This window comes from Zingiber officinale, chromosome 1A, assembly GCF_018446385.1.
Source record: "Zingiber officinale cultivar Zhangliang chromosome 1A, Zo_v1.1, whole genome shotgun sequence".
In the NCBI taxonomy this organism is placed as follows: Eukaryota; Viridiplantae; Streptophyta; class Magnoliopsida; order Zingiberales; family Zingiberaceae; genus Zingiber; species Zingiber officinale.
Genome location: NC_055987.1, coordinates 157,235,468 through 157,258,476, shown reverse-complemented (window position 1 = coordinate 157,258,476; position 23,009 = coordinate 157,235,468). Strand labels below are relative to the sequence as shown.

The window sequence follows — 23,009 nt, the reverse complement described above, 5'->3', positions numbered from 1 at the left end:
TAATCTAAAATTAAAAATGAATATTTTTAAAAAACAATTTAAAATTAAACCTGAATGTTTTTTTTTTAAAATTAAATACAAATAATATTAAAATATAAAAAGTTGGGCATAAATTAATATATTAAACTCAGAACATTTCAATTAATAACATCTATTAGAATTAACATTGAGGCGCCTAGTTTGGTAGACAGTCAGCTTATCTCAATCCTGAAATGGAACGAAATCTAAGATATCATATTCTATAAAAGGAAAGAAATCCAAGATAACAAATAAATTCTGAAAAGAAATTAAGGAAATACGAGGCATGATGTCTTGGGCTTAAAACACATAAACACACACAAAAACCAACAATATAGGACTAAAATTTAATGGTATACTGCTCATAAAGTTATAGTATATCTAACTATTAGTGACTAAAGTTCAAAACCATAATGACTTTATTTCAAGCAAACTTTTTTCTTGCTAGTTTAGTAGCCTTTGAAACAATGAATTCTATACACAACTACATCACAGAAAATACAAACTCAATGACATTTGATAGTCATGCAACAAATAATTCTACATATAATACCTGATGGAGATAATTGTCACGCATATCATTTTCAGAGATACAACTCTACATAAGAAGATCTAGGAACAATATAAATGAAATGGAAACTCTTGAACATTTAAACACGTATTGTCCTTCGTGTTCTAAAAGACATTAGGCGGGCGGCCACCCACCGCTATCGCCGAACACCTAATGCCTAGATAGATTTTTTTAATATTTTAAATAATTATAAAAATATAAAAAATATATTTTATAACATTCAAAAAATAATCAAAATATGTATAATTTGTTCAACATATAATAAAAATAGCAAAAGTATATAAAATAACTCATATAATCTTATATCACTAATTCTTCTTCTAGTTTATCTTCATATTTCTCCAGTTTATCTTCACATTTCTCCAACACTTCTTGTGTGTAGGATTTAAATCAAAATCCATGGTATCTTCCTTTTTTTCATCTGATACAAATTTTCTTTATAAAGTTCTCTTATATCTTCAATATTTATTTCAATAACTTCATCTTCACCATCAACAATTTATCTTTGTGCTATTACGTTACTTCACTAGCAAGAGACATATCAACTTCTTTTTCTTCTTGTCTTCTCTTTTTGTTTATGATCTTGACATTGAATTGAATATAGACTAAATTGTTCAACCTTTCAGTATCTAGTATATTTCTTTTCTTTGAATGTATCTACATTAACGAAAAATATTAATATATTGAATACATATTTAGACATTTAGTAATTAGTAGTTAGTATACTATATACACACTAATTGATCAAGTATTTACCCACTCAAAAGTACTCCAATTTCTCTCACAGGAAGAACTTGTAGTTAAAGAAAGTATTCTTTTCGCCATTTTTTGCAATTTAAGAACAACATTTCCAAAAAGATGCCACCATCCAACTAAATAAAAACAAATCAAACAATACCAATAAGCAAAATCAAGAAACAAGCAATAAAAATTACAAAATAAAGCAATTATTTCTTAGTTCTTATTATGATCATATTTCTCATTATTATTTTTGTGCATCCTACCATAGTCAATGCTCTTCCAAATCCCCCACTTTGTTGATATACTTCCATAACTCCATATTTACTACCTCACTTTGACTATTAATATTATTGGGAAAGAATGGTTCAACACAAGTAAAAAAAAAATCATTTGTGACCACTTCTTCACTTCTTATTCTCCGATCATTGAAGGAGTAATAAGGGTGCAAGAGGTAGGTGGCCAAATGTAGTGGATTTTTAAGTTGATTACGACTTTTCTCATCAATAATATTAATAAATGGACGATAGTGAAGCTTTTGATTTTTGAATGTCACTTTAATCTCCTCACACGCTCGAAGCAATTCTCTATATAAAACCCCATAGATGACTTCTTATCCCCATCAACAAGATGAAACATCTTAACTAAAGGGGTAAACACCTTCAAGCAAAAACTTACCTCATTCCAAAAAGAGGCACTAAAAGCGGTATTATATGCCGCCTTCCCATTTGCACTCTTTGAATATTTTCATGCATTCCATTTTTCATTAGCAACCATAACTCTTAGTTCACTTTTCTTCTCCATCAATCTTTGCAAAGTTAGAAAAGCAGTTGCAAATCATGTTACTCCTGCCTCACTATATCCCTTTTTCGCAAACTTTCTCATCATTGACAATGTCTTGTAATGTGCATAAATAAAGATTGTCAAGCCCTTTGCCTTCTCAATCATCCCTTTGAACTTAGGTTGGTTCCCAATTTCTTGAAGCATAAGATTCATGGTGTGATTTGCACATGAAGTCCAAAATATTTGTAGTCTCTTCTTCGTCAACAAATATTTTGCCACCATATTATTCGAAACATTGTTCGTTACCACTTGAACTACACTTTGGGGTCCAACTTTTTCAATGCACTTGTCCACATATTTAAATATATAATTTCCAGTATGTGCTTCATTCGATGCTTTCCTAAAAGAAAGAAAAATTGTGCCTCCTTTACAATTGACACATAAATTCATGACACTTCTTCTTTTTTCGGCTGGTCTAAGCATCGGTCAAAATTGAGCGATCATTCAAAGCTCCTTCTTCTTTTTGCTTCTTTAATAGACTTTTAGTTCTATCTACCTTTTCCTTCAATAAGAGCTCCCTTAATAAATGTTGATTTGGAGGACGATAACCCGGGCTAAATTGACTAATTATTTCCGCAAATCTTTTGAAGCTATCATATCAATAGCATGAAAAGGAATACCAAACTTGTTTACCCATCGAGTTAAATATTGGTGCACACTATGTGTCCTTTACTTCCTCCAAAGTGCATCAATAATATTTTTATTTTTGTTTTGTCTTCTTACTTCCACTCAATGAAGAATCGAGATCAATGACGGATGCAAATCAATCCATAGAGCCAAGATTAAGTCCATTTCTCCTTGTCCATAGACTTCCTTTGTCTTCATCATATTCCTCAAGAATAATTTCTTCTCTCATCTCCATTTCATTAATATTTTTTTGTTTTTTTTTTGTTCTTGTTTCTTCAATGACATTCTTACACTTCACTTTATCCTCATCCAAAGACTTATTACATGTGGCAGCATTTTTCTTGATATTGATAACATGTTGTTTGATATTATAAATTTTACCACTAGTAATTTTTTCACACAACTTACATTTCAACTTATTCAAATTTTTATGATCCACTAAATTTGCAAATTCTCATCTAACATCATTCGCATTATGCTTCAAAAGGGCATCAATCTCCAGCATTGAATTAGACACTTTAGAAGATATAGTACTTGACATTTTTACTACACAAGTCAAAAAGTATCAATATCAATTTTAAAAAATCATTTGAGTCAAGCAATGATTATAAAATATTAAAAAAAATCAATTATCAATTTAAGCCCAGCAATAACATACAAGATTTAATACCAAAGACCTAAAAACTAAAAATTAACCCTAACACACACAACAAGTCAATCACACAAATATGAAATTTCAGCAAAATAAACTTGAGCCATAACCCCCTACAAGTAACATAAAGTTGAAATTTGAGCCAAACAAATAACAAATTTGAGCTCTAATACAAAAATTATGCTAAAATTCTAAAATAAATAAATAATATATAATTTCACCTAATCAATTTGAAAATTAAAATCTACAAGGAGAGCCATAACTCACCACTTGGCCCTTGCACAAGAGGCGACGACGGTGGCAGAGGTGACAGAATGACGATAGAGAGGTGGCGGCACGACAAAGAAATGGAAGAATCGAGCTGCCGAAGAGGTGCCGTGACGTACTGCTTCTGTTTCAGAATTGGGATTTCAATCTCTCCCATTTTTAAATTTGTTATTTTTCTTTTTTTTAACCATAAAATCAGATTAATAAAAAAAATTAATCCCGCCCCCTAGGTGGCGGATTAATACAACACCTAGAGTGGTCGTGCAAAAGACAGGACAGTGGACCGCGGCCAACACCTAGGCGCTGCCTAGGTGGTCCTTTTAGAACAATGGTTAACCTAGGAATGCATTACCCCAGGACCACCAATGGCATTGGCAACCTGACCAATATTTTTGCTGAAGCCAAATCTCTCGACCATTTGCCTTGCCACTCGAGAAACCTGCATGAAGTCCTTTGATGCTCCTGTAGTCACGTACGTTCTCTTGCCCAATCACCTCCTCTGCTACCCTGAGATGCAGCCAGTGTCCGGTATAGCGTTAAATAGCATGAATTCCTTGAAAGGATGAGATTAAACAATACCAGGAAGATCCATGCTCATAGTTCGAACCTTCCACCAAGGGCAACGGCCATTTGGTTCTCTAGGTAGCTTCTGCTATAAAGTTCTGACTCTAGTCTCTCCTCACTCGGGGCAAAGAAAGTAAGGTCGCCAGCTTGACCTCGAGGAGGAATAATGGAAATCTTCCCAACTGGATCATACTCTGGCAAGAGTGCACCCACAAGAGCATGCCCAGCCTCTGTAAGAAACATGTTGTTCACATCAGTACGTTTGAAAATTTAAGTCAAACTGCAAAAATTGAAGTTCAGTTCAGAAGGAATTCTTTACCATGATATGCTACCAGCTTCTTCTTCTCATCAGATACAACTGCATTCTTCTTTTCAGGGCCAGCTATTATTCTCTCTAGAGCATCTGATATTTCATCCTTGCTTATCTCCTTTAGGTCGCGCCTAGCAGCAAGGATAGCTGCATCATTCATTAGATTCTGCAGATCCGCACCAGTGAATCCTGGTGTTCTCCTAGCATTTTCTTTCAAAATCTACATCTTTAATTAGCAAGTGCTTTTCCTCTTGAATGAACCTGTAAATATATAGGCCAAGGCTTAATGCAATAGTTGGTAGGTACCAATTATGCCTCCAGAAATAGGATAGCTGACCCATACAACATATCAGAAAACACACACAATGTAGGCCATAATAGCGGTTGAATACGTTCAATACCATGAAGTGATGCCTTATGACTTTACAACCACACAGGGATCTTGTAATCGCAAAATAAATTTGCATCAGCATACTAGCATTATCATGTTTGCCAAAAATTGCCTAACGTAACCTGACACTTTGCCAACCTACCACCAGATTACCCACACATATATTACCGTACGTATGATTGCGACACCCATAAATAAAATGTCAGAACATGTTCAAGGCAATAAACTAAAAGATGAATCATCAAAGCCCACAACCAAATTCCAATATGATAAAAATGTCATCTTTATGAGCTGTGAAGGGGAAGCAAAGTTGATATTTGGGCTGTGACCAAATTCGTTAATGAATCCCCATTCTTGGGTGAGACATTTCCATGTATCTATCATTAAACTCGTAAATCACATTTTAGCAATGTATATCTTCCAAGTATAGTTTCTTTCAAAATTCATCTCTAAATTCCTTTATTTTTTGCTCTGCTATGTCTAAAGGCCAAAACTTATCAAGAGGTAATCCTTTAGTGAAGAAATTATAATTGAAATTTATTATACAAAACAATAAATCATACCTTGTTGTGGTATAATTCGAAGGAGGAGAAAAACCGTTGGATGGAGGAATTCGTCTCTTGTCGTCTGCGGGAATATTACAGTGATGAACGCTTCTTGACGATTCCATAAACCAAATCCGGTCGCCTAATGAATATTCTTCTTCTCTCTTTTCTAACTTTTCTTCCTTTCACCCTTTCGATGAAAGACTTGAACGCAATATATAATGGGAATATCAAGGGGTGTATCAATAAATTGCCCCGTGGAAATATGGACAATGTGGGCATCATGGGTAGCCCACATTTCCACGTTCCTATTACCAACATCTCATACTCGTCCAAGTCAGGCCACAAAGATCAGTTCATCCAAGTAAGTTACTAAGACCAGTTAGTCACAAAAACTAAATAAGTCACATATATTATATAAGAGTTTAGTCACAAAAATCATATCAGAACATCCAATTCATACTTAGAGAAAATGGTTTGTGTGACAGCAAGTACGCTGAACGATAGATGCTAAGAATATTGTTACACCTTACATAGTCACTCTTTGAGCAATCAGTGCTAACAAAGTTGTTACACTTCACTTAGCCACTCTTCAAAAAGAATCATAGACACTCTCACATGATGGCACATAGCCACTCTCATAGCAGTACATCTCCGTTATCCAGAAAACATCTAATCTCCAAGTAGTACACAACCATTATCTTGAAGATATCCATGTCTTGCTTTTTACCCAAATTAAATAATTTTTATTTACATCAATATGAATATCTCTAATCCCTTATAATGACTATTATGTTAAAAGCATGTTCTATATTCAATATTCATAATCATTTTTATACATAACAGAAATGGGTCAACCAGTGAATAATATCAAAGATATATAAGTTTATTTAATCTTCCTTTTTAGCTAAAATTTATTCATTCAAATCAGTCACTTTCCTAGTTATACTCCATAGACCGAATCATCCATAGACATAGGATATATGCTAAAATAGCAGTTACTGATTAAAATTTTAAGTAAACAATTAAATAGTCACTTAGGGCAAAACTGAGATTAACGTATAATCTCAAAGGTCTCATGTTGGTCCCCTGGCGGCCAGCTAGAGGAGGAGTAGGAGGGGGGGGGATAGCTCTGAAAAGATATGAATACCCTTTGTCGATCTTAGGACTAAGTTAGGCAAACACTTGTATAATAATAAAAAGTAAATGCATAAATTAAAAACATAGGCAAGAAAGTTTACTAGGTTTACAATCAAAGGATTGCTAATTCTAGACAAATGAAACTCACTAAAATCTCATTTGGACGGAGTAGCCTCTTTACAACATTGACAACTCACAAAAGGAGTAGAACAGAAAGAGAATTCATTTATAAGTGTTGCATTCTAACTACAGAAATCAGGACTATATTTATAGACTTGATCCGGGTGCCTGGAAGGATTCCAGGCGCTTAGGTGTGTGGATAAAATTTTATCTGTGGTGCAATGGATTGACGACAGTGTAGCGCAGATAAGTTTTCTGGTCTGGGTGCTTAGACCAGGTCCGGGTGCGAGGGCCAGCCTGAACTGACCCTCGATTAGGGCGCAAGCCCAGGGCACACTGGCTGCCCCCGGGGGTCCGGGCTGGACAGTGAACAATCTATTGACTGTCTGATTTCTCCCATTCTGGCTCCGCTCACTTGGGTGAATTCGGTCATCCATAATAGGGCTCACCCGAACCCATTTTCCAACCTTCTCGAGCAGTCTTCTGCTCCGGCTTCTCGTCCCTTGGAAGCTCCGCACGCTTCCTTCTCATCCACCAGCGTACTCTTCCGCAGTACCTCATCCTTAGTCCGTCGACTCTCTTCCGTATCGTCCTTCTCACTAGTTGCATCTTTCGCTTGACTTTCTGTGCTTCTAAGTCCTTGCACACTTAGAATAAGGTATCAAAAGATAACAGGACTTAACTTGACTTGGTTGATCACATCAAAACCTCCACGGGGGTACTTACAATCTTCCCTTTTTTTTTATGTGAATCAGCCCAAGTTAAGTTAGGGTAAAACATGACATCAAATTAAATTACTATGCAAGTTTAAAACATTAGATATGCAATATTTGAAAAATGTACCTCCTCCTTAAACTTAACTTCTAACTCTCCCTCTTTGATCATATTAAAAATAGGGATTATGCCAAACTAAATTAAAATTAAAGTCCAAGGAATACATATACAGTGACTAACACTAAAACAATTTAGAATTTATTCTCGAGATTCTGATTTTTTTGTAATTAAAAAGTAATTTTCAACAAAAATAATTTAAAACTTATTTTATTTGTTGAAATTTTTTGAAACTTTTTATAAAGGTTAAGCAGACATATTCAAAGTAGTAATATAATTTTCATAAAATCAATTTAGGCAGTAAAAAAAATTATTTACTATAAAAAAATAAATTTTTCTTAAAAATGCTTAAAAAATAGTTTTAAAGTTCGAAAAATCTTGAGAAATTTTTTAAGATGGTAGTAGAGTAAGTATTTTTGTAGAAAAATTAAATTTTTAAAAATTTATTGTTTGATAATTCTTTTAATATTAAAAATTAGCATTTGGATAAATAATTCATAGAAAATTAAATATTGGTAAAAAATTTTAAAAAATATTTTGTTGGATAGAGAATATTATAATTTTTTATAAAAAATATATTTTATAAAAATAACTCTACAAAATATTTTTAAATTAAAAAATATAGTATTTGTAACAAAATTTATAAAAAATAATACAATGGTAAAAAAAATTTAAAAATTTTCAACGGAAATAAAATCCTCCTTTTTAGAATAATTAATATCTAATTAATTTTGAATAGAATTGTATGAGGAAATTTATTTTATCACAGTAGGCAATTAAAAGGCACATATTCAACCAAATTAAAATTAAAAATATGTACAATTTAAACTAAACATAATTTTAGAACCTAATATAAGTTCCTTCCTACTAGATTACTCAAGTATTTTTTAGGGATATATGTTTTTGTTACTTTTTTTATTTGATCCTTATGCAATCTATAATATCAATTTAATCGTTGAAAATATTTAAAATTTGAACATGCAGAATTTTTTAATTTTCTATTTGTTCCTTTAAATTAGCATTTTCAATTTTTAATTTTTCAATATCCTCTATTAAGTAAAATTTTGCCAAGATTATTTTTATTTCTAAATTCTCCTTTTTAAAATTTTCATGTATAATTTTTAATTTACACATTGATTTAGACATTAACTTAATACCATAATATAGTTGATTAGTGTTGGTGCATGAAGCACCAGACGATCGAACCTGAGTTTTGATTATGTCAAAGGGTTCAAAGTTAAGTTGTCTTGTGATCTAACAAAGTTGATTGAGCTTACAGGAAAGTCCTAAGTTGACTTAGGCAAAAGTCCTAATGGATTCTAGTCAGGTGAAAAATCCTAGAGGGAGGTAATCCTAAGTCCTAGGGAGAGGTAACCCTAGGTCCTAGGGGGTGGTAACCCTAGGTGATGGAAAGTCTTAGCTGCCGTTAGGCAGGTGGAAAATCCTAGGGGGTGGTAACCCTATGTCCTAAGAGGTGGTAACCCTAGGTGGAAAGTCTTGACAGGTCGAGCGCTTTGGGAGAAATCCTAGAGTCGGGGACTCTAGGTGAAAATCTTGGTGGTCACGGACCAGGTGGAAGTTTAGACGGTCGTGGAGCGGACGTCCAGCATGAAGACCTGAAGTCTCGGGTGCTGAGAAAAAGTCCAGTCAGTCTGGAGGACTGGTCTATCAATAGGTAACTTCTTCTGAGAAGAGTAGGTGAGGACGTGTTCCTCGGTGAGGAAATAGTAGACATCGATTCGACTTAGAGTTTCCAGAGGAAATTCGAAATCAGAATCAGACGATCTGAATGCTATCAAAAGTAATTTATTATTTAATTATTTGTTATTTGTCTAAATATATTTTACAGGAGACTAACACTTTTTGCAGGGTTAGATTTGGCCTTGATCAGTCGACTGAACGTTTGGATCAGTTGACTAAACCCTAGTACAGCAGGATCATATTTCCAGAGATCATACTGGGTTTGATTGAGGGATTGGTCGACCGAACCAAAGATATGCAGTGACCTGATCAACCCGAGTTAATCGGATCAGATAAGGCAGAGACCATCGACTAATCGGTCGACTGAACGGCAGGATCGGTCGACCGAATGAAGTCTCTATCTGGAGAGGCTACATCTGGACAAAAGGCCGGATGGGTTTAGCAGGTTCGATCGACCTAACCAGGAGATTGGTCGACCGATACGGGTCGAGTCAAAACTTGATCCCAAGATCAGAGGATCTAGATCAGGTCTGAAGAGACTATACAAGGGGTCTCGGCCAGCACTTCAGGGACACTGAAAATCAGACTACTTGCGCTCCTGTGTGCTACTCTGAAATGCTTCAACAACGCTCAACTACTGCTTCTACAATCGACGACTCTTTTACTCATCCTTATATTGTCGGTATACTTTGTTTAGTTTTGTACTTGTAATTGCTTACTTGTAAAGAATTTCCAAGCTATTAGTGATTGCTCACTGAAACTGATCAATGATCGCGGGTCTTAGAGTAGGAGTCAGCACAAGTTCCGAACCAAGTAAAAGAAATTATGTTAGCGATTGCTTTTGTGTCTTTCTTTATTCCGCTGCGTTCTTACTTTGTATTTTCCGATAAATAAACGAATTAGCCACAAGTGCTATTCTCATCGATCCTACAATTAGGAGGTAAGAGGCATACCTCACTAACCATATCAGGTCTGAAGCTTTATTCTCCCCTTGCTTCGATGTATTCGTCTGAAGTAGCTCCCCTTTCATCGATGCTGACTTCTGAGGTACTTTTTTCTTTGTGGCTAGCCATCAGTGCTAGTTCGGCGTATGCTTCTATTTTTGACTCGGATGATGAGCTTTCGTCCCAAGTGGCCTTGAGATTCTTGTACTTGTTTTGCTTGGGCCTCTTGTCTTTTTTCCTTGTTGGGTTCTAGGCAATCCTCTTTTATGTGTCCTTTTTTTGTCACTGGTAGCATCGAACCATTCTTCTATTTCTTGAATTTGTTCTATTATGCATTTCTTTAAATTTATTAGATCTAAAAAACTTTTTAAACTTCCTTACCATGTAAGTTTTTTGGTCTCCTTCCAGATCTTAGTCTGACTTGGGTTCATCCTTTTTGATGGCTTTTAGTGTTAGATTCTGGCTTAACTCTTTTATTGTACCTACACATCGAGTTTTATGTAATTCCAAAGTCGAAAAAGTTTCTGTAGGGTATTTACCTCCAAGTCCTTTGAGATGTAGTAGGCGTCTATGATTGAAGTCCATTCTGAAGTTCTGGAAAAAGCTTTGAGTGCATAGCATACTGAGTCCTGGTTGGTTACCGTTTCACCGAGGTTGACTAGTTCGGTGATCAACTCCTTGATCTTCGCCTGTAGTTGGGCTACTTGATAGGACCTTTACTATTGGCTAGAGGGGGGGGGGGGTGAATAGCCTTTCTTAGATTTTTCCTACAATCTTGTTAGCGGAAGCAAATAGAAATAAAGAAAACACAAGAAAACAAGAGAACAATGCTAACTCCTTGGTTTACTTGGTCTCCACCTCCTTGAGGTGACTAATCCAAGGCACACACCCACACAATCAAATTCCACTATAAACTTCTCCTTCTCGAATCACAATCGAAGGTGGAGAAACCCTTGCACAATTTCCTCTTCCTCTTTACAAAAATGGAGAGTAGAATCAGGAGGAAGAGAGTGAATATCAGTGGACTTGAAGATCACTTGATGATCACTTTTTCAGGTTTTTGAACAGTAGTTAGTCTTCAAGCTCTGACAGTAGCTTTTATAGTTTTCCCGACATCAGTCGACTGATGGGCTTCAACGACACTAAAGATTTGATGAGATTTTGAGCCTCCATCTCGTAACGGTCGTCTACCAGTCGACTGGTACTACCATCAGTCGACTGGTGCTTGGCTCCAATTTGTCTGCCGAGCTTCTGTCCATTCTGTATTTTGGTATCAATCGACTGGTACCCACACCAGTCGACTGATATCTTTTGTCTTTGAAGTTTACAGCAAACATTCATTTCAAGATGTACATTATTTTACACACTTGAAATACTTCCTTAGCTTAGACTTCATGCCTCCAAGCACCTTCCCTCAGCCTTGTGCCCTTAGGATGCTTCCGTCTCCATGACTCCTCATCCTTGCGCTTGCCTTCAAGGGCTACCGTTGGCTTTGTCATCCTAAGTCTCTATTTTGCCAATAGATCGTACCTCCGGAACTTTCCTTGCCAAGTCTTCATACTTGGTCTTCTCTTCATATCTGCTTACTCAATACTTATGTTAGATCACAATTAATGTCTAACTTAAACTCATTTAATCAAACATCAACAATGAGTAATGTCTTGAGCAAGATTGCTCCAACAATCTCCCCCTTTTTGATGTTTGGCAAAATTTGTTTAAGTTAGGTCTTCAAATGTACCATAACTATAAGGCATGATAATATCCATGAAGCATATAACATGAAGCATATAACATGAAGCATATATAATATCCAACTTAAACCATCCAAGTCTCCCCCTTTTTGACAGACAACAAAAAGATTTAGAACAACTCCCCCTGAATCCAGGATATCCTTGAAGAGCAAGAGATAGAGAGAGGCATATGACAAATAATAAGAGAAGACACAGCCGTACATAGAGGAACACACAAAACAGTAGTAGAGAAATAGAGAAGCAGCAGAACATAATAAACGCTAGATAGACAATGTCATAACAGCAGACACCCATCATAGTCTGACAACCAAGTGTTCGAGATAAACATAAGATATCGCTATCGAAACCAAAACATATCTCGACACAAACTAAAAACCCAGAAGTGACATCCTAGTGATCATCACCGGAAGGAGGAGGGGGAGGAGCCTGGTATGTCAGATCCCAGCGCTGCAGCATCGCATACACCTCTGTCTGACGCTGCTGAGAAGCAGTCCAATCCTGCCGGAATCCACGAAACTCCTGAAACCTCTGGCGTACTGTCTCCTCCAGCTGAGTCAATCGAGCCTCGACAGTCATGGGAGCTAGATCCGGTGCCAGTGCAGGAGCAGGTACGTCCTCCTCCTCCTCATCGTCAGAATCATCCTCCGCCTGAGCACGTCATACCATCACCCCCTGGCGTCTCTCAATCCCTGCAAGAGATAGCTGGCGAGCCCCGACCTGATCATAGTCCTTAGACAATTGATGTTGTTGACCCCTTATGACGTCTATATGCCGAGATGCAAAGAAGGAAGTCAGGAGGTGGCAGTAGGGCATGTATAACTTCTCATGGATAGGACTAGAGAAGTGCAAGATGGACTCAAAGACCTGAAGGACAATGTCGATGTCGAGCCGGTGCTCCAAAGTATACATCATGACCAGATGGGGTAGCCGAATCTTGGCTTGCCCCCTAGTGACTATGGGTAAAATACATGCAATAACAATCTTATAAAGAATGTTATTGCGGGCAGACATGCGTGTGACATCGAAGATATGCCGCAGAGGAGCCTGGGGGGAATTGAAGTAATACTGATGTATCACATCGACCGACAAATGAGAGAACGAATCAGTGAAGGGCTCAACAACTGTAGGGAAACAAGTAAAGGAGCTATCAGAAACCCGACACTCTAAGAAAGACCGGAGAATGCTGGGGGAGAACTCAATGTCGACACCACCTACACGAGACACCCAAGCACGACCTCCGCTAGCACTAGGATGCAGATTGGTGTAGAATTCCTTACACAAATCCAGATTTACCATATGCATGCAATACACTAACTTATCCAACCCAAAGTATAAAAGAGTATCCATGATATCTGGCACAATCTGAGTAAAATATGTCTGATTTAGATATCGACAGGGCATCATAGCGAAATCAGTGCTCGTAAACCGTTGCCGTGCGGCCTCGGAACGAAATCGATCCACCGAGGGAATGGGAGCGGACTGTCGGGAGGTCCCCTCACCAGCCCTACGTTTTTGCCTAACCCTAAATGTATGAATGCAATACAAATGATCCAAAGACAGCCCCAAATGAAGAGCACAGATAAGAACACAGCAGGAACAACATAGAACAACAAGAATATTAGGGTTTAGATCACAACCGAACTTGAGGAAGGCGTGTAAGAGAGATTACCTTCGTTCCATGGCTGAGAAGCAGTTGTGTCGAGGAAAGGGGGAAAGATGACTGGCGGTGAGACACAGTAGGAGAACCAAACCGAGCAAAGAGAGTAAGCTAAGGGTAGATCGAGGAAGAAAATGAGGTTTAGGAGGCCGGAGAAGACCTGCGACGGCAACGAGCAGCTCTGGAACGTAGGCGACAGCAGGCGGTGGAAGGAACTAGGGTTTCCATCGGGCCGCCTGCCGCGCGGATGGTTATAACGATTCGAGTATCAGTCGACTGATGGACATATCAGTCGACTGGTGCCCAAAATAGAAACATACAGAACCATTTTGTTCAAAAATTTTACTGTTACCAGTCGACTGGTATCTGCACCAGTCGACTGATACCAACACTTGCCCAATTCTTACCCGAATTTCAGAAACTCGCAGATAATTCTACAGACCTCAAAAAAATCTCAAATTTTGTGGAGAGGTCTATTTGAATCATGTCTACTTGGAAAAAATATACATAAAAATATGTCTATCACAGATCCCAAGATTGACACAAACTTCAAAATTAGTTAGATTATGTAGTATATCCTTGAGTGAAAGTTCCAATTAGGACTTTCCTATGGTTGTTGTACCTATGGTAGAGCAAGGTTCCCTTCCTGTATGTGTTTATATGGTATTTTGTATACAATAGAGTATGATACTTGTATCTTGTAAGGAAATATCCAATCATGTTCAAGGGGCTATGTACACATTAATTTTGCACAAGCCTTCCCAATGATTGGTCCAATTAAGGATCAATGTGACTAGATGTCATAATGGCTCAACATCATGCATCATAACTAACATGATGAACCAAATGCATCTTCCTAATATCTCACATGATGTCTAAATGCAAGCAAGGCATCCTAGGTCTTTGTGAGATACATTAAGGTATGTATTTAGCTTTTAAATTAATGTGATCATGAAAAGCTAAATCTATTATTCTACAAGGCACAAACCAAGCTCTCTTCTAATAGAGATAAACTCCGCTTCGGCTAATGGTTTGGTAAAAATATCGGCAAGATTAGATTTGGATTCAACATAAAGTAGTTCAATGTCTCTTCTTGCCACATGATCTCTAATGAAGTGGTGTTTTACCTCAATGTGCTTTGTTCTAGAGTGATGTACCGGATTTTTGGTTAAGTTAATGGTGCTCACATTATCACATAAGACCTTGACCTTGGAATAATGTAGCTCATAATCCTCTAAGGCATGCATCATCCAAAGTAATTGGGCTACACAACCACCCATTGCCACATACTCGACCTCGGTTGTGGACAATGCCACACAAGGTTATTTTCGACTACTCCAACTTACAAGAGAAGGTCCAAGAAATTGACATCCACCGCTAGTACTCTTTCTATCCAATTTGCAACCCGCATAATCGGAATCGGTATACCCAATTAAGTCAAAATTTCTAGTTCTAGGGTACCAAAGCCCCACATTAAGAGTGCTCTTGATGTATCTCAAAATTCTTTTTACCGCTACTAAATGTGACTCTTTAGCACATGATTGGTATCTTGCACACATTCCTACCGCGAATAATATATCCGGTCTACTAGCGGTTAGATATAGCAAACTACCAATCATGCTTCTATATTGCTTTGGATCCACTAACTTTCCTTCTTGATCACTATCTATCTTGGTGTTTGTCCCCATAGGGGTAGTTGCTCCTTTAGCATTTTCCAACCCAAATTTCTTGATAAGTTCTTTAGCAAATTTGGATTGGTACACATAGGTTCCCTCATTAGTTTGTTTTACTTGTAATCCCAAAAAGAAACTCAATTCGCCAACTAGACTCATTTCAAACTCGCTTTCCATGTGTTTAATAAAATCATGAAGAAGGTCATTATTTGTTGAGCCAAAGATGATGTCATCAACATAGACTTGGGCAATGAAAATGTCTCCACCTTTAGACTTTAAAAATAATGTTGGATCAATTGTTCCTCTTCTAAAGCCCTTGGAGATTAGAAAGGATGAAAGTCTTTCATACCAAGCCCGGGGTGCTTATTTTAACCCATATAATGCTTTCTTAAGCTTATAAACATGGTTTGGGCAATCTATACTCTCAAATCCGGGTGGTTGCTCTACATACACTTCTTCCTTAATGAACCCATTTAAGAAAGCCGATTTTACATCCATTTGATGAAGTTTAAAACCCATGTAAGCGACATATCCTAATAATATTCGGATGGACTCTAATCGGGCTACCGGAGCATATGTTTCATCATAATCAAGTCCTTCTACTTGATTGAAACCCCTAGCTACCAACCTAGCTTTATTTCTAGTGACTCTCCCTTGGATCATCCAACTTGTTTCTAAAAACCCATTTTGTTGTGACGATTGTACTATCATTAGGTCTTGGAACTAACTCCCACACATCACTCCTTTCAAATTGGTTCAGTTCTTCTTGCATTGCTAAAATCCAATCCGTATCAAGTAAAGCATCATCAATTATTTTTGGTTCAAATTGTGATATTAGAGAAATTTGACTAGTATGATCCCTAAAGTAGGATCTCGTTCTTACCCCTTGTGCAACATCTCCAACTACTTGATTAATAGGATGATCTTGATAATGCCTTAAGATCCTTGAGGTTATAGAATCATCATCTTTGGAAGGATCATTGTTTACATTGTTTCTTTCATCATCCGAACCATCTCTTCCTCCCCCTTGATCAATACCCCCTAAATGTAGATTTTGTAATCCTTGAGTAACGTCTTGATTTGGTTCACTTATATCCTTATCAATAGGGGATTTCCTAAGGTAAGTACTAGTGGATTCATCAAACTCAACATTGGATGATTCCTCAATTGTTTGAGTCCTTTTGTTGTATACTCTATATCCTCGACTAGTAGATGAGTATCCAACTAAAATTCTCTCATTGGACTTGGCCTCAAATTTTCCTAAGTCATCTTTAGTATTAAGAATATAAACCTTACAACCAAAGACTTTAAAATAGTGAATTGTAGGGATTTTGCCATTCCATAATTCAAAAGGTGTTTTACCTAAAAACTTATGAATCAAGACACGATTTTGAATATAACATGCGATATTAACCGCTTCGGCCCACAAGTAGCTAGGTAAAGAGTATGCATTAAGTATGGTCCTAGCCGTCTCTTGTAAGGCCCTATTTTTTCTCTCCACTACACCATTTTGTTGAGGTGTTCTTGGACAAGAAAATTCGTGCTTATAGCCATTTTCCAAGCAAAATTTAGAAAAGTTCAAGTTTTCAAATTCTCCACCATGATCACTTCGAATTCTATCAATCTTGAGATTCTTTTCGTTTTCTACCCTCTTGGTAAACCCGATAATTGTTTCTATAGTTTCCCCCTTTTGTTTCAAGAAATAAACCCAAGTATACCTAGAATAATCATCTACTATCACCAAGCAATATTTGTTACCTACCAAAGAGGGTGTTCTATGACAATCAAAAAGATCCAAATGCAATAACTCTAATGGCAATGAAGTGCTAGTTAAAGTTTTACCTTTGTGTGATGACCTTGATTGCTTATCCTCTTGACATGCATCACACAATTTGTCCTTGATGTACTTGATCTTTGATAGTCCCTTTACTAGCTCCATCTTGGCTACCTTGGCTATGTTTCTCATGTTGATATGTCCAAGTCTTCTATGCCATAACCATCCTTCCTCTTCTTTTGATATTAAACACTTAATAGGAGGATTAGAAGCATATGAAAGATCAATATAATAAAGATTTTCTTTTCTAAATCCGTTTAGCACAACATTCTCAAAATTTTTGTGCTTAACTAAACATTTATCGGGATGAAACTCAACATTATATCTGGCATCACATAATTGGCTAACACTAAGCAAATTAAACCCCATACTTTTAACCAATAGGACTTTATGAATATTAATTTTAGATGATACCTCAATTGTATCTTTACCTATAATCTTGAGCTTTCCAATATTCCCAAATGATACCGTTCCCTTCTTTATATAATTTATTGTGGAGAACTTGCTCACATCACCGGTCATATGTCTTGAGCAACCGCTATCCACAATCCACATACTTGCATCCTTCTTCTCTACCTAAGAAACATAAAACACACAACTCTTTGGTACCCATGCACTAGATTCGGAAATATCATTCAAATATTTCTTAGGCACCCAAGCTTGTTTTACCTTCCCTTTAAGATTTTTCGTAACTTTGTTCCTAAGTGCATCATTCCTAGTACCATTGATTAGAGACATATAAGCAACTTCCTTTTCCTTAGGTCTATATCCTATTCCGGCTTTGTTGTAAACGGCTCTTTGATCTCTAATGATCATATCTAGATACTTGGATCCATTTGTGAATTTTTCTAAACATGCTCTTAATTCAATCACATCATTCTTCAATTTCTCATTTTCTTCCTTGAGCATATTTGACTCACTAGACATGCATGCATCAACTTTAATGGTCCTAAGCTTTCCCTTCAAGGTTTTTACCTTAGATTGTGATTTGACAAAAGCATTTTTTAGATGAGCAATAGTTTTATAGAGATATTCTACTTTGGGAGATTCTTTTACCTCATTATCATCACTTGATGCTGATTCCTCACTTGATGACTCTCCGTTTGATGAATCCTCTTCACTTGACACTTCTTCTTGACTTGACTCTTCTTTTTCATCTTCAAAAGCCATAAATGCCATATGTCAAGTAACATGGCATAGCTCATCTTCATCCGATGAGTCAATGCTTGGTGTATCCCATGTAGCTTGAGCCACCATGGCTTCCTTCTTCTTTTTCTCCTTTTTCTTCTTCTCCTTTTCTTCTTTCTTCTTTAGTTTCTGGCAATTTGGCTTAATGTGTCCTTTCTTGTTACATCCATAACAAGTCACATTAGTATTAAAACTTGAACTTTGACTACTTTTACCTTTTGAGGGTTGAAATATTTTCTTCACATCCTTTCTTGTGAAGTTTCTTGATCTGCCCATCATCTTTTTGACATAGTGAGACACTTCACTCGCCGACATTTCATCATCACTATCCGATGACTCTTGCTCGGATTCGGATGATGAGGATTCTATCTTCTTTTCTTTCTTCTTTTTCTTTTCCTTCTTTTCTACAATAAGAGTCATACCTTTCTCTTTTGAAACCATATTAGCTTGTTCATGAAGTTCAAATTCACAAAATAATTCATCAATCTTAACTAAGGAAAGATCTCTAGAAACCTTATACGCATCAACCATTGATGCCCATAAGGTAGTTCTAGGAAAGGATTGTAAAACATACCTTACTAAGTCTCGATTGTCAATTTTCTCACCTATTACATGAAGTCCATTTACTATCTCCTTGAATCTACTGTGCATTTGACTCACAGTCTCATTGGATTTCATAGTGAAAGTTTGAAGTTGCCCCAACAAGAGATCTCTCTTGGCTCTCCTTGATTCGCTTGATCCTTCATTTAACTCAATGAGTTTTTCCCAAAGCTTTTTGGCGGAGTTGAATGGTCCTACTTTGCTTAGTTGCTCCTTTGAGAGTCCACATTGTAGGGTTGTTGTAGCCTTTGCATTTGCTTGAGCCTTCTTTTCCATCTCTTTTGTCCAATCCTTGGTTGAAAGAGGAGCTCCCGACCCATCCTTTGGCATCTCGAATCCATCTACAACACTAAACCAATTTTCAATGTCATTCATTAAATAATACTTCATCCTACCTTTCCAATATGCAAAGTCGTTCCCATCGAAGAAGGGTGGCCTTGCGGTGCTATATCCCTCTTGAAATGCCATTTTGATGCTTCGGTTGATGGTGAGGTCTTCCGATGCGAAACCTTGCTCTGATACCAATTGATAGGACCTTTACTATTGGCTAGAGGGGGGGGGGTGAAAAGCCTTTCTCGGATTTTTCCTACAATCTTGTTAGCGGAAGCAAATAGAAATAAAGAAAACACAAGAAAACAAGAAAACAATGCTAACTCCTTGGTTTACTTGGTCTCCACCTCCTTGAGGTGACTAATCCAAGGCACACACCCACACAATCAAGCTCCACTATAAACTTCTCCTTCTCGAATCACAATCGAAGGTGGAGAAACCCTTGCACAATTTCCTCTTCCTCTTTACAAAAATGGAGAGTAGAATCAGGAGGAAGAGAGTGAATATCAGTGGACTTGAAGATCACTTGATGATCACTTTTTCAGGTTTTTGAACAGTAGTTAGTCTTCAAGCTCTGACAGTAGCTTTTATAGTTTTCCCGACATCAGTCAACTGGTATACATATCTGTCGACTGATGGGCTTCAACGACACTAAAGATTTGATGAGATTTTAAGCCGCCATCTTGTAACGGTCGTCTACCAGTCGACTGGTACTACCATCAGTCGACTGGTGCTTGGCTCCAATTTATCTGCCGAGCTTCTGTCCATTCTGTATTTTGGTATCAGTCGACTGGTACCCACACCAGTCGACTGATACCTTTTGTCTTTGAAGTTTACAGCAAACATTCATTTCAAGATGTACATTATTTTACACACTTGAAATACTTCCTTAGCTTAGACTTCATGCCTCCAAGCACCTTCCCTCAGCCTTGAGCCCTTAGGATGTTTCCGTCTCCATGACTCCTCATCCTTGCGCTTGCCTTCAAGGGCTACCATTGGCTTTGTCATGCTAAGTCTCTATTTTGCCAATAGATCGTACCTCCGGAACTTTCCTTGCCAAGTCTTCATACTTGGTCTTCTCTTCAGATCTGCTTACTCAATACTTATGTTAGATCACAATTAATGCCTAACTTAAACTCATTTAATCAAACATCAACAATGAGTAATGTCTTGAGCAAGATTGCTCCAACACTACCTTCTCACCTTTTTTCCAGACGGATGTTCGTTAGCTTGCTCGAAGAATGTCCCGTCGTGCAACGGTCAGTGCGTAAAGTCTTAACTTTATGTTCTATTTGATTCTCAACTTCATTAATATAATGAATGAAGCAATCTAATGCTTCAGATTTATAAGAAATCAAATACACATGACTGAAATGATAAAAATCATCAATAAATATAATGAAATAGGAAGCTTTATGTCTAACCTTCACATTCATTGGACCACAAATATCCGAATAAATTAACTGTAATTGTGATTCAACTTTAATAGTCTTACCAAATAGTTTCTTAGTTGCTTTTCAAGTAAGACAATGCTCACATATAGATAAGTGAATCTTAGCCTGAGTGCATAATAGACCCTCTCTAGCCAACTGATTTATACGTTCTTATCCTATGTGTCCTAATTGTTGATAATTCTAAATGCATGAATTAAAATGAATTAAAATGGTAAATGCTTACAACGATCTCCCGCAGATCTGCAATCGGCGATGGAAAGACTCATTGTTGGAAGAACGATCACAGGATCGGAAAACTCTCCACAATTTCACGAATCAAATCCCACCACCTCAAATGTTCTTCCCTCTCTCTTTGTCTCTGATCCGGCAGTAAGAATGGGGGACCCACTTTCTGAAGGGTCTTAGCTTGAGAACCGATGAAGGGCTGACTAAGCGGTCAATGGCCGAGCCGATCAGCCGGGTTGGTCCGAGCGGAGTTAGAGATAACCCATCCATGGGGTTGGGTGTCCGACGCCAAGGCAGGAGGATCGAAGGGCCGACCGGGAGACCGAACGGCAGGGGCCAAAGAGCCGAGCGGGCAACCCGCCCGGACAAAATAAGGGCGAGGGGACAAAAAGGTGGCCGAGCGGCCTATGGGATATCGGTAGAAGCATGTCTGATGATTAGGCCGTACACAAGATCGCACGATGGAGGATCTTGCCGTCACATCATGGAGAGGTTGATACAGTAGCAGTATGGCCTCAGGGACGCCTTTTCTGACGGATCCATATCTAGGCATGGCCCTTCTAACAGACCCATGTTTGGGCATGGTCAAATGCAGGTGATTGCTTTGATTGGCGCGCCCAGGCTTCTTCGAGGGGTCTATATAAGGCCTCAATTTCTTCACCGGAGGTATGCAGGTCTTCATCTTGAGGCTACCTTCTTGTCATTCCTCGCCTGACTTGAGCGTCGGAGGACCGTCGCCGGGACACCCCTCCCGGCTCGGTTTTGTTGCAGGTTCGCCGGAGCACTCGAGGATCCAGCAGAGAGCGCCACGTGCCCAGCGTCCGCTGACTCTTGGTTCGGACAGGATCAAATTGGCGCCGTCTGTGGGAACGCTCCTGCATCCGATCGGAGATAATGGACGAGGCTGGACGACAACACACGGTGACGCTTTCAACAGAAGAACTCGACGCCCTGGTCGAGATAAGGGCCGCCAAACTCATGGAGCAAAAACAAAAAGCATCCGCCGAGCGGGCGGAGCAGCAAGCAACATCTACGTCTCATGGCCGAGCGGAAGCGCCTCCAACCACCGTCGCATTCCATCGGGCCTTGTTTCGCACCCCTGAAGCCATACCAGCCCGAAGAGATAGAGGATCTTCCTCAGATGAAATGCCAAGGCGGGATGACAGGAAGGGGAAAGCTCCCCGAGCGGACTCCTCCCCCGAGCGGATCAATCGCCAATTTTCGGAGGTTATCCTACGAGACCCTCTGCCCAAGCACTACGTGCCTCCGACGATCGGCGAATACAATGGAACAACGGACCCGGATGATCAGCTGGGTAAGTTCGATAATACAGCCACGCTCCATCAGTACACAGATGGAGTAAAGTGTAGAGTTTTCCTTACCACCCTCTTGGGATCGGCTCAACGGTGGTTTCGAAAGTTGCCGGACGGATCCATCACGAGCTTCAAGGAATTCCGAACGGCCTTCCTCCACCACTTCGCCAGTAGTCGGCGCTATCAAAAGACAAGTGTCAGCTTATTCGCCATCAAGCAAGAGCCGAAAGAATCGCTTCGAGGCTATATTCAACGATTCAACCAAGTGGCGATGGATATCCCAACGGCCACATCGGAGACGATGATGAATGCCTTCACGCAAGGCCTTGTGGATGGGGACTTCTTCCGGTCGCTCATCCGAAAGCCGCCCCGAGATTATGATCACATGCTACATCGGGCCAACGAATATATAAATGTGGAAGAAGCGCAAGCCGCTCGGAAAAAGGAAACTCCAGCCGAGCGCGCACCTGTTCATGCCGAGCGGAAACAGCACACCGCTCAGCAGCCACCCAGAGGACCGAGGGCTGAAGCAATTCGATCCCCTCACGTCAGATCGCACGTACAAGAAGTGGCTGCCGCTCGGCCCAAGCCAAAGAAGAGGTGGACCCCTATGTTCTGCAAATTCCACCAGACGGATACGCACAACACGAGGGATTGCCGAAGCCTTCCCTTTGTGTCCAATCCTGTTCCCAGGAAAGCCGAACGACGGTCGCCTCCCATCG

General features: G+C 38.5%; 1 pseudogene; it reads right to left on the bottom strand.

The window, feature by feature from the left end:
* Positions 1-3,985: 3,985 nt before the first annotated feature.
* LOC122005632 overlaps positions 3,986-23,009 on the bottom strand; it is a 65,493-nt pseudogene continuing 46,469 nt past the window's right edge.